General features: G+C 37.4%; 2 pseudogenes across 2 annotated transcripts in view; both read left to right on the forward strand.

Annotated features, from left to right (window-relative positions):
• Positions 1-13,388, forward strand: part of LOC306657579 (chromodomain-helicase-DNA-binding protein 1-like) — a 116,885-nt pseudogene that overhangs the window by 50,096 nt on the left and 53,401 nt on the right. The window contains exons 14-19 of the transcript in view: positions 7,620-7,784; positions 8,443-8,536; positions 8,581-8,647; positions 9,751-9,849; positions 12,137-12,225; positions 13,169-13,253. The product of the transcript in view is annotated as a chromodomain-helicase-DNA-binding protein 1-like (transcript). The remainder of the gene's footprint in view (positions 1-7,619; positions 7,785-8,442; positions 8,537-8,580; positions 8,648-9,750; positions 9,850-12,136; positions 12,226-13,168; positions 13,254-13,388) is intronic.
• Positions 12,143-13,388, forward strand: part of LOC306657580 (SH3 domain-binding protein 5-like) — a 55,213-nt pseudogene continuing 53,967 nt past the window's right edge. The window contains exons 1-2 of the transcript in view: positions 12,143-12,166; positions 13,169-13,269. The product of the transcript in view is annotated as an SH3 domain-binding protein 5-like (transcript). The remainder of the gene's footprint in view (positions 12,167-13,168; positions 13,270-13,388) is intronic.

Consider the following 13,388-nt stretch of genomic DNA (forward strand, 5'->3'; position numbering starts at 1 on the left):
AGGTTGCTTATCTTTAATACCAAAGTTTTTTAAAAAGCACATTTACATGGTAAATTGAGAATTTCATGCAGTTTGATGCTACATATATTGATCATATTTGACATTTCTCAGCTCTTTATTTTTTCCACTTGTTGATAGAGTGCCTCACTGAAATACCCCTTCTGATTTAATTAGCAAATGCCAATCAGTATTACAGCTGGTTATATTTGGGTACAAGTGTGAAGTAATTGATCTCTTGAGAATGAAAATGTTTTGATTTTATTCTCTCTAGGGAAAACATACTTACAGCTGATTTCATAATTCTGTGAAAATACATTACTTGGTAACATGTGCTATTAAATACACTACACTTTTTTTTTTCACAAAGGAGTTTATTAAGCAAACAGAGTGTCTCCCTGCATGGTAAGAGAGAAAATGAGAGGAAAAGAGAAAGGAAAGAGAAAGGGCACATGTTAGAGAGAGTAGAAAGCGAGGAGGAGAAAGAAAGCAAGTCAGGGGGGAGAGAAAAGCCTGCACTTCACTTTTGAATCATTATCTTGTCTATCTGTGGTTACTGGTCTTGGATGTTTATCATTTGATTCATGATCTTGGAAGATCACTCAGCCTCATTGGGCCTTTGTGTCATCTCTAAAATGGTACTGTTAATGTGTTCTCTACTCCCTTACACAGCAGCAAAAATCAAATATGGTAATAGATGTGAAATTGCTCTGATAGCATAAAGTGCTATTTAAGAGTACTATATCAGCCAGGGGTGTTGCTCAGAGGTAGAGCTCTTACCTAGCATTTGAGCGCCTGTGTTTGATCCCCAGCACTGCAAAAATTAAGGAAAGAAAAAAAATCATACTATTGTCCTTATTGTTTTTGCCATATTATTTGCAAGCCTGTTTTCTCTCTACTTTTCTATACACACTAATTCTACTGAAAAGAGCATACTGATCTTAGATTCACAAAAACCTTCCTTGTTCATCTTGTAGCAGAGAGAATTGGGGAATCCTTTTTTTTTTAGGTACAAATTTTTTATTCATTTCACAGCTAAGGGATTTTATTTCTTCTTTTTTATTTGTTTTTTAAATTTATTTATATTGTATACAAATGAGATACATGTTGATTCTCTGTTTGCACATGGAGTAAAGGCATACCATTTGTGTAATCATACATCTATATAGGGTAATGTTGTTTGATTCATTCCATTATTTATCCCTTCCCCCATTGCTCACACCCCTCTTTTCCCTGTATACAGTCCCTCCTTCCTCCATTCTTGTGTCCTCCCCCCCCCCAATTATGTGTCATCATCTGCATATCAGTAATATCATTCTTCCTTTGGTTTTTTGAGATTGGCTTATCTCACGTAGCATGATATTCTCCAGTTTCATCCATTTGCCTGCAAATGCCATAATTTTATTATTCTTTATAGCTGAGTAATATTCCATTGTATAAATATACCACAGTTTCTTTATCCATTCATCAATTGAAGGGCATATAGGTTGGTTACACAATCTGGCTATTGTGAATTGAGCAGCTATGAAAATTGGTGTGGTGCATCTTTGTAGTATTCTGCTTTTAATTCCTTTGTGTATAGGCCAAGGAATGGGATAGCTGGGTCAAATGGTGGTTCCATTCCAGAGTGGATGCACTAATTTGCAGCCCCACCAGCAATGTATGAGTGTACCCTTTCCCCCACATCCTCACCAACACCTATTGTTGCTTGTATCCTGATAATCGCCATTCTAATTGGGGTGAGATAGAATCTTAGTGTAGTTTTGATTTGCATTTCTCTTATTACTAGAGAAGTTGAACATTTTTTTCATGTGTCTATTGATTGCTTATAGATTTTCTTCTGTGAAGTGTCTGTTCATTTCCTTAGTCCATTTGTTGATTGGATTATTTGTATTCCTGGTGTAGAGTTTTTTGAGTTCTTTATAGATTCTGGAAATTAGTGCTCTATCTGAAGTATGGGCGGCAAAGATTTTCTCCCACTCTGTAGGCTCTCTCTTCACATTACTGATAGTTTCCTTTGCAGAGAGAAAGTTTTTTAGTTTGAATGTATCTGAGTTATTGATTCTTGCTTTTATTTCTTGTGCTATGGGAGTCCTGTTAAGGAAGTCTGATCCTGGGCCAACAAGTTGAAGATTTGGACCTACTTTTTCTTCTATAAGATGAAGGGTCTCTGGTCTGATTCCAAGGTCCTTGATTCATTTTTAGTTGAGTTTTGTGCAGGGTAAGAGATAGGGGTTTATTTGCATGTGAATTTCCAGTTTTCCTAGCACCATTTGTTGAAAAGGCTATCTTTTCTCCACTGCATATTTTTGTCACCTTTGTCTAGTTTGAGAAACTTGTATTTATTTGGGTTTGTGTCCATGCCCTCTATTCTGTACCATTGACCTACCTGTCTATTTTGGTACCAGTACCATGCTGTTTTTGTTACTATTGCTTTGTAGCATAGTTGAAGTTCTGGTATTGTGATACCCCCTGTTTCATTCTTCCTGCTAAGGATTGCTTTAGCTATTCTGGGTTTACTATTCTTCCAGATGAATTTCATGATTACTTGCTCTACTTCTGTAAGGTACATCATTGGGATTTTAATTGGAATTGCATTGAATCTGTATAGCAGTTTTGGTAGTATGGCAATTTTGACAATATTAATTATGCCTATCCAAGAACATGGGAGATCTTTCCATCTTCTAAGGTTTTCTTTAATTTCTTTCTTTAGCATTCTGTAGTTCTCATTGTAGAGGTCTGTCACCTCTTTGGGTAGATTGATTCCCAATCTAACCAAATTATTATGAATAATTTTTTTGATGCTATTTTGAATGGGGTAGTTTTTCTAATTTCTCTTTCTGAAGATTCATCACTTATGTATAAAAATGCACTGGATTTATGAGCATTGATCTTATATCTTGCTATTTTACTGAATTCACTTATGAGTTCTAAAAGTTTTTTGGTGGAATTTCCTGGTTCCTCTTAATATATAATCATGTCATACATAAATAGGGATAGTTTCAGTTCTTCTTTTCTTATTTATATCCCTTTAATTTCTTTGGTCTGTCTAATTGCTCTGGCTAGAATTTCAAGGACAATGTTGAATAGAAGTGGTGAAAGAGGGCATCCCTGCCTTGTTCCAATTTTTAGGGGGAATGCTTTCATTTTTTCACCATTTAGAATGATATTGGCCATAGGCTTAGCATAGATGGCCTTTACAATATTAAGGAATATTCCCACTATCCCTATTTTTTCTAGTGCTTTGAGCATAAAGAGATGCCATATAATATCAAATGCTTTTTCTACATCTATTGAAATAATCATGTGATTCTTCACTTTAAGTCTGTTGATATGATGAATTATGTTTATTGATTTCTGAATGTTGAACCAACCTTGCATCGCTGGGATAAAACCCACTTGATCATGGTGCACTGTCTTTTTAATACATTTTTGACTGTGACTTGCTAAAATTTTGTTGAGAATTTTTACATCAATGTTCATTAAGGATGTTGGTCCGAAATTTTCTTTCCTCGATGTGTCTGTGTCTGGTTTAGGTATCAGGTTGATAGTGGCTTCATAGAATGAGTTTGGGAGGGTTCCCTCCTCTTCTATTTCATGGAATACTTTGAGGAGTATTGGAATGAGCTCTTCTTTAAAGGTTTTGTAGTACTCGGCTGAGAACCCTTCTGGTCCCAGACTTTTCTTTGTTGGTAGGCTTTTTATGACTTCTTCTATTTCATACTTGAAATTGATCCATTTAAGTTGTGTATGTCCTCTTTTAGTTTAGGAAATTCATATGTCTCTAGAAACCTGTTGATGTCTTTCTGATTTGTTGATGACATTTTCTGATTTGTTAGAGTATAGATTTTCAAAATAGCTTCTAATTATATTTCATATTTCACTCATGTCTGTAGTGATATTTCCTTGTTCTTTCCAAATTTTGGTAATTTCATTTTTCTCTCTCCTTCTCTTTGTTAGTATTGCTAGGGGTTTATAAATTTTGTTTATTTTTCCAAAGAATCAACTATTTATTTTGTTAATTTTTTTCTGATGTTTCTTTTGTTTCAATTTCATTGATTTCCAGCTCTGATTTTAACTCCTTCCTGTTTTCTACTACCTTTGGTGTTGATCTGTTCTTCTTTTTCTAGGGCTTTAAGTTGTAGTGTTAAGTCATTTATTTGTTGATTTTTTTCTTCTTTTATTGAATACACTCCATGAAATAAATCTTCCTCTAAGTATTGCTTTCATAGTGTCCCAGAGATTTTGATATGATGTGTTTTTGTTCTCGTTTATTTCTAAGAATTTTTTTTTATTTCCCTCCTGATGTCTTCTGTTATCCATTCATCATATAATAGTATATTATTTAATCTCCAGGTGTTGGAGTAGTTTCTGTTTTTTATTCTGTCATTTACGTCTACTTTCAATCCATTACGATCTGATAGAATATCAGGTAGTATCTCTATCTTCTTGTATTTGCTAAAATAAGCTTTATGGCATAAAATATGGTCTATTTTGGAGAAGGATCCATGTGCTGCTGAGAAGAAAGTGTATTCACTCTTTGTTGGATGGTATATTGTATATATGTCCATTAAGTATAAATTATTGATTGCATTATTGAGATCTATGGTTTCTTTATTCAATTTTTGTTTGGAAGATCTGTCCAGTGGTTAGAGAGGTGTGTTAAAATCACCTAGTATTATTGTGTTGTTGTCTATTTGATTTCTGGAATTGAGAAGGATTTGTTTGAGGTACATGAATGAGCCAATGTTTGGGGCATAGATATTTATGATTGTTATGTATTGCTGATTTATGCTTCCCTTAAGCAGTATCAAATGTCCTTCTTTATCCCTTCTGACTAGTTTTGGCTTGAAGTCCACATTATCTGAAATGAGGATGGATACTCCAGCTTTTTTGCTGTGTCCATGGGCATGGTATGTTTTTTCCCATCCTTTCACCTTTAGTCTGTGGGTATCTCTTTTTATGAGATGAGTCTCTTGTAGGCAGCATATTGTTGGATTTTTCTTTTTAATCCAATCTGCCAGTCTATGTCTTTTGATTGATGAGTTCAGGCCATTAACATTCAGGGTTATTATTGAGATATGGTTTGTATTTCCAGTTGGCTCATTTTTGTTTTTTGACACGACTTGGTTTCTCCTTTATATGGCTATTCCTTTAGACTAGTTCCTCCCTTTGTTGATTTGCATCATAGTTTTTCATCTCTTCCTCATGGAATATTTTGCTGAGAATGTTCTGTAATGCCGGCTTTCTTTGGGTAAATTTTTTTAGTTTTTGTTTATCATGGAAGGATTTTATTTCATCATCAAATCTGATGGTAAGATTTGCTGGGTATAAGATTCTTGGTTGGCATCCATTTTCTTTCAGGGCTTGTTAAATGTTGTTCCAGGCCCTTCTAGCTTGTAGTGTCTGGATTGAAAAATGTGCTGATATTCTTATTGGTTTCCCCCTGAATGTAATTTGATTCTTTTCTCTCACAGCCTTTAAAATTCTGTCTTTATTTTGTATGTTAGGTATTTTCATTATAATGTGCCTTGGTGTGGGTCTGTTGTAATTTTGTGTATTTGGAGTCCTATAAGCCTCTTGTACTTGGTTTTCCATTTCATTATTCAGATTTGGAAAATTTTCTGATATTATTTCATTGAATAGTTTGTTCATTCCTTTGGTTTGTTTCTTTGTGCCTTCCTCAATCCCTGTAATTCTCAAATTTGGCCTTTTCATGATATCCCATGATTCTTGTAGATTCTGTTCATGATTTCTTATCATCTTCTCTGGTCAACTTTGTTATCAAGATTAAATATTTTGTCTTCAATATCTGAGGTTCTGTCTTCCAGGTGTTCTATCCTATTGGTTATGCTTTCTATGGAGTTTTTAACTTAGTTTATTGTTTCCTTCATTTCAATGGTTTCTTTTTTTTTTCAGTATCTCTCTTTATTGAAATGTTCTTTTGTTTCTCATATTTGCTCTTTTAACTGTTGATTGATTGTGATCATTTTATGCCTGCATTTGCTTTTTCATCTCATCCTTAGTGCCTGCATTTGATCTTTCATCTCCTCATTTGCTCTCTGATTGTTTTTATTATATAGGTTCTGAACTCTCTTTCTGACATTTCTTCTGCCATGCTGTCATTGGGTTTTATTGATATAGCATCTAGGTTTTTTTGGGATATTTTCTTCCCTTGTTTTCTCATATTGGTCAGATATCAGTGGGACTCTTTGAGATATTGCAGATTTCCTCTATTGGCTTATAGTGTCCCTGTAGATTTCCAGTATATCACCTCCTAACCTTCAGTAGCCTGAAGTCTTGGAGGAACTTGATGATGCAGTGCTTCCGAAGAAAGCTGCCCCTGGCCCACCCCTGAGTTGGGTATTGGGGAATGGATGTGCTCAGAAAGCCTCTCACTAGGCGCGCCTGCTCCAAGAAGCCTGCTGTGGACCAGGCCTGCCACCAGATGGAGCTGGGCTGCTTGGGAAAGCCTCTTGCTACCCTGCACTGGTCCAAGAAGCTGCCTGCGGACTGGACCCTAGCCCACCACTGGGGACTGGGTATGTGCGGAAAGCCTCTCACTAGCCGGGCTTGCTTCTAGAAGCTGGCTGTGGAATGGGCCTGCTGCTGGATGGAGCCGGGCTGCTCAAGAAAGCCTCTAGCTGCCCATCTCTGCTATAAGAAGCTGCCCCCTGTCCCGGCCTGCTGCCCAGGCCAAGCTTCACCCAGTGGGAGCGACTCACCCAGTGTCTCTGAGTTGGTCCGAGACTCTCAATACCTTCCCTTCTTGAATCCTGAGTTCTGGAGCATCAGGAGATGCAGTCACTCTCTAGTCTTCCATCTTGAGGTCTCCTGAGGAACCCTTTAATCCCTGTGTGAATCTCAGTTTCCTTTTTCATACATGGGATTAGTTATACCAGGATTGAGGTAAGAAACATGCAGATGCTTTGTGAGATCTACAGAGAATATTATAAATGTAAGGAATTATTTTTTGTGATTTTTTAAATTTTCTCATAGATTTGTTCCTTGTTCCTTTTAATATTATAGAAAAAGGGAAAAGAGTTGACTAAAAACATTGAGATTTTCTTAGGAGATCTTAAGTCAGTGAGATTTGCACTGGGAATATATGTGGAATGGATGAATGATTTGAGACTCAGCAATGTAGAGGGATCCAGCAGAGATTCCCACATCTTGTACGGTGGACCAAAAGGGTTTAGGCCAATGCTCTGTCCTTTGAAAAGTGAACATGTATAGAACCCAAACTCATCAATATTGGTGCAACAGAAAATGAAATGCCTTCATCACAAGCTGGTATCCTACAGTGTATGCTTTAAATCAAGGAAAAAAAGTATCTTTTCTGAATTACCTTATTGCTCATGAAATGAATCAAAATGACTATACTATTCATGCTAGTACTTTGACTGAATTTAGAACACAGTGGCCACCATGCCAAAGAGATTCATAATATGAACAGTAAATTGAAGTATCTTGCTGCCAGTGTCCACCACACAGGGATGCAGTGTTTTGTGAAAGCCTAAGCATGTTGTCTCTGTGGAGAGTCTGCTTTGGGGATGAATGAAACTCATGGAGGAACAGGAAATTCCTGACCTTCCTGGCTTTGGATCTTGTCCTTCCTACAGGTTCTTATCCCAGGCTTCTTGGAGGGGTCTACCAAAAGGAAGAGGATTCTGAGCCCAGAAGACCTGGAGGAAAGACAGAAAAAAAAGACAAGAAGCAGCAGCCAAGAGAAAGAGACTAATAGAGGAAAAGAAGAAGGAAAAGGAAGAAGCTGAACATAATTTAAAGTATGTCTAGAGAATACTGTCATTTCCAGTGACATAGACATTTTGTCTCCTCCACTAGAATCACTTAAAAATTCAAAATTATCAATCTGGTAGTTCCTGTTGATAACAGAACACTTTTTTTTGGACTAGTGTTTGAACCCAGGGGCACTCTACCACTGATTTATTTCCTCAGTCCTTTTTATTTTTTAATTTAGAGCCAGGGTCTCACTAAATTGTTTAGCTGGGCTCCGAATTGTGATCCTCCTGCCTCAGCTTCCTGAATAGCTAGGATCACAAGTTTGTGCCACCACATTCTGCTCCACAGAACACTTTTTTTTTTTTTTAAAGATTCAACTTTAACATTTAGTCTACTTTAGGGAGAAGTCTTGAGTGCCTAAAGCAGAGAAGATGCATTCTATTGAAACAAGAAATTTTAAAGGTTTTATTGTAGCCAATGAGGAATCATTTATTTGAACACTCCCTTTTAGTCATGTTCTTAAAAACATGCTCATTATTGAAGTGTAGTCAGGAGACAGGCTAATCAGTAAAACTTGTTTATTTACAAATGAGCAAAAAACCTCAGTCAGGGTGAGTTTCTAATTACATTTTACTTGGTAGTTATTGTTTGTGAATAGCAGTACAAAATGTGCTCCAATTTCTTGACTCTGTCAGGTCAAAGGATGGCTTGGTGGGAGTCCAACAATTATCAGTCCTTCTGCTTACCCTCTGAGGAGAGCGAGTCCAGGGACCTTGAGGATGGGGAAGATGAGAGTGCTCCCGAATTGGGTTACAATGACCCAGACTCAACACCATCAAGTATGTTAGTGGTGATGTCACGCACCCTCAGGCAGGTACAGAGGATGCTCTCATCATGCACTGTGTAGGTATGAGAAGTGGTGTGGGACAGGGAGAGTGCCTCAGTCTTTATGGTGCCAAGAAATGGAGAAGATGAGTCTAAATCATGACTTAAGGGTGCTGGTCCCAGTGCAATGTCATGTGGTCAAGAAAGCATGAATTGTAGAATTAGTAGATGTGAATCTGACTCTTGGCTCTTTGGTTTACCTGATTGAGTTACCTACTCTCCCGAAGCATGAGCTTCCTAATCTATATTAATGGGATGATATCTGTCTTATCCTCTGCACAAATTTTTTAAGATGGTGAAATGAGGCTACATTTTAGAAGAAAAATGTATTCTCTGAGAAACTCCCCATGTGTTCCCCTCACATCCTCTGCATGTTCTGCATCCTCTGCCTGGAACCTTATTTTCTCTAGTCACATCAAGTATTTTTTAAATGTCTTCTCTCAGAAAGGTCTTCCCTGATCACCTCATATAGAACAGTTTACATGCCCCCTCTGTTACTCTTTGTCCTATTTCTACCCTACTTACCTTTTTCACCTCCTCATATATTAACATATATTTGTTTATCTCCTTGTATTAGAAAGTAAGCTTAATAGAAGAGGATTGTGTATGTGTATATGTGTCCATTTCAGTAGCTCCAGTACCTAGAATGATGTTTGACATGTAATACATGTAAACAAATATTTGTGGTATGAATGAGTATAAATGCAAGGTGCTAACTCACTATGTTAATGCAAGCTTGAATGAGTCATTTGACCTTTCCTCTTCCTGACTTGTACAATGGGAGTTGTATGCTATGATAGTAACAGCACTTGCTCACTGTTATGTTCCACCCACTTTCTACCCTTCCTTATTCTCCTCCCTCAGAGTTATAGACCCACCAGAGATTTTTTTTCTCATTCATAACACTCATTTTTGAGATGCCTTTCTGTTATGATGACCAGGTATATCTTTCAGAAAACCTGAACATATTTGAGAATCCAACTATGATTCTCCTAGGAGATCAGATATAACTTTCCTTCCCTTTGACATATCATGCTTCTACAAGCCTATTTTGTGTGCTTTTGTTTCTTTAAATTGTGGGCTTGACATTGCCTCTTATAGATAAAAATTTCTTTCTTCTGTCAGATGACTCTGGCTGCTGGGGCAGAGGTGGCTTATTGACATTTCTGGAAGCATGGTCAGCTGAGCCAAGAAAAGTATATGAGCTGGCAGGGGAAATAAAAGGTAAGAAGAAAAACAGAATAATAGAATAAGACAGGAGCAGACACTTAAGATTATATCATGTGGATTAACTAGCCTTGGAGAAGGACTCAGAAGAGCTGATTGTGATGTGAATTCTATCATCACCTAGTTTTATGTGACTGTGACCCCTTTCTCTCTGCCTGTTTTCTCATTTAATTTATAATACTTTGCTCCACCTACTCCAAGGGACTATAGTGAGGATAATTAATGTGTAGGTATTTTGAAAAATGTCAATTGCTGCACACATCTTCAAGTATTAGAATAAAGATTATTTCATCATTTACCCAACTCCCTCATCTTCATAAGGGAATATCTCATGAAAATGTCAGAGATCTATAAGAGGGAAATGGGACACACTATTAAAATGCTAACATAGCTCAGGTTTGGTGCTAGGGGGAAGGAAAGTAGATTATGAGATCAGCACTGTGTGGGTACAACACTCGAGACACAAGTAAAGCTGTTTGGGATCAGGAAGACTTGGAAGACTGAAAAGTATTGTCTCTTGACACACAGAAGGGAAAAGGGCACCTCCTTTTACATGCAGAAGTTACAAAATGGAAGAAAGAGTAAAGTATCATTGTGATTATTTTCTGGGGGAGATGAGCAGTCAAAGAACCTTGTCCAACAGAGATGGGCCCTCCAGATATCTTAGAGATTGTTTTTTTCCTAATTCTTTTGCCCAGTTCTCTAAAGTAGAGAGGAATATAAGGACATAAAACACATTGTTTTTTCTGGTAAAACATATTTTTGAAAGAAATGTTTGATGTGTTTTCAAATAGCCAACCCAGATCTGGATATTGATCTGGCAGAATTCAAAACAAAAACAAAAAGGTGCAGAGAACCCCAGAGAGGTCAGAGCCAGAAGTACAGACTGAGGCGTCCCTCTTTGAAACAACATGGGAGAAATGAGAAGGCAGAGAACAGAGCATAGAAAACTTTTGGAAGTGAGATAAGAGGAGAGACAGTAAGAATTTTCAGGAAAATAGAAGAATCTTGAGAATGTAGTATTTTGAAGGTTTAGTAGCCTTTATTCAAATTGCTTAGGACTAGAAGTATTTCAAAATTTTTTTAAACTGTGGATATTTGTGTATACCTTAGTGAGATATCTTGGGGATGAGATCCAGATCTAAACACAAAATCCATTTATGTTTCACATGGACCTTATAAACATAGCCTGAGGGTAATTTTATACAGTATTTTTTAGCTCATCCTGTCACGTGAGGTCTGATGTATAATTTTCCACTTGTGGCATCATGTCACTGTTTAAAAATTTGAGATTTGGGAACATTTTGGATTTTGGATTTCTGGATTATGGATGCTCAATCTATGTAAGGGAAGAGAGGATGTTAAGAAGGCAAAGTGGTCTGCAGTGTCAGACTCTGAAGTAAGAATAATAATTGGGCATAGTCCACTGAATTCAACCCGTGGTCGATCACATGACCTTAGAACACTTTTAGGAATGTAAGGACTATCACCTAATTGCACAGATTTAAGGTAAAAGTGGTCAGTAAGGAAATGGAGATAGAAGTGTATACTCTTTTTTGAAGAAGTATTTAAATTGGCTATATCAGAGTAGGTGGAACTAGGCTATGACTACTGGGGAAGGCTTCATGGAGTGGTGAGAATTATTTGGGGTCTGGAAAGATGGGTTGAATTTGAATAGGCAGGTAGAATGGCAAGAGGATTCCTAATAGTCACATTCTTTTCGGTATCCCCATAATACCTACTATTCACAGGTAGTTTCACAGTTCATATGCAGGCCAGGTTTAGGCCGAGGAACAGAGGAGAGTTCAATTTTAAAGGGAGGTTTGGCCACATCATAGGAAACCATACATGGCTTATCTAGGGGATACCATTCTAAGTAAGAGCATATCCAGTGGATAATGGGTAGTCATACAGGAAATCTGATCAGAAGAATGGCATAGCAGAGCTAGTATTTTAGAATGACTTACAAGATTGAGGTGTGCAAGATATTTGTCATTTTTAGTTTGAACAAAAAGTTAAACCGAGTTTTGTGAAGCCCAAAATTAAATTAGCATATCTCTCTAGAGTGTCAGTTTGATTTGATTTGCTGGGGTTAGAAAATATGCAAATAGGAATAGATATAGTATAATGCAGTATTTGAATGATGTATGACAAACAGTAGACTTCTAAAGCAATCTCAAGCTCATAAAATTCCTCCCCACCTATGGATACCTCTAGCATTTGTATTCACTCTCCATTGCCTATAGGACACTTGATTGGTAAAGTTTGGGAAATATTGAATTAGGAGAACATGAAAACTTCAGAAGAGAAGCAGGTAAGAACCTAGCAAAGGAGAGCAAGAGAGTGAGAAAAGGCTATGCAAGACTGATGGAGGTGGGGTTCCAAACTTAACTGGATTTGGAAAAGGAAGACACAGGAGGATTTGGAGTAATTCTCCTTCAGTGGTCCATGTGAGCTGAATGTTCCTTCTGTTGTTCTTTTTTCTTTTTTAATCTCAGACTTAAGTTTGTGAAGTGTCCTTTTATTTCCTATTCTAATGCCCATGCATGAGAATTTCAGTGTACATTTACTCAAGAATGCTGCCTATGGTGTGGAACATTGTGTCTGGGATGTGACTGTAATGACTGACATTGGCTCCAGAAGCTTCCTTAACTCTCCAGCTCTACCCCATTTAGGAGGAGGTGGAAGATATTTGGCACTTGGTTTTCATAGGAATTGTTTAGACAGAGATGGACTGACTGCTTGTCCTGGGAGACTAACTCTAATGTCAGTCAAGAGGGCTAGATTATAAGAACCTTTAAAATCCTTTCTACTTCTAAGAGTCTTAAAAGTTTTCTTTACCTATGAGAACATTTAGAAAGTACAAGTTTTAGACTCTGGTTTTTAACATATCATAAAAAGAGGAAGAAATCCCTGTATAAATTTACCACAAAAATAAGAGATCAGTTACGATAGGGTGGATAATCACACATTGCTGTTCAGGCAGTGCATACAAAAGAGAGGGAGCCACCGGGCACAGTGACACACGCCTGTAATCCCAGTAGCTTGGGAGGCTGATGCAAGAGAATCGCAAGTTCAAAACCAACCTCAGCAATTTAGTGAGGCCCTTTTAGAAAAACCCTGTCTCAAAATAAAAAATTAAAAAAGGACTGGGGATGTTGCTCAGTGGTTAAGCACCTCTGGGTACCCAGGTACCAGAAATAAAGGATGGAACCAAAGCCTCAGTGATCCATAAAAGGCTATGTCCTCTCCATGGGTAGGTCACTGAGTTCACAATGGAGCTATCTCATGTCATCCATCTAATGTTTCTTTTTAGTTGGCCTTGGTAGTGGCTCAGCACCATGATAGCTCCAATACCCTGTCTGGCATTAAGATGGCAGCTCTAGAAGATATTTTTGTCAGTAAAGAGAAAGAAGGGTAAGCTCTTCCAATGGAGATCAGGAGGAGATGAATTTCTTTTTCTCGGCATGCAGTGTGATTTTTGAAGGGAAATGAATGTCAAGCCCATACTCAGTTTGCATGGTACAGAGTAATAA

Source organism: Sciurus vulgaris (genome assembly GCF_902686455.1).
Source record: "Sciurus vulgaris genome assembly, chromosome: 3".
Lineage (NCBI taxonomy): Eukaryota > Metazoa > Chordata > Mammalia > Rodentia > Sciuridae > Sciurus > Sciurus vulgaris.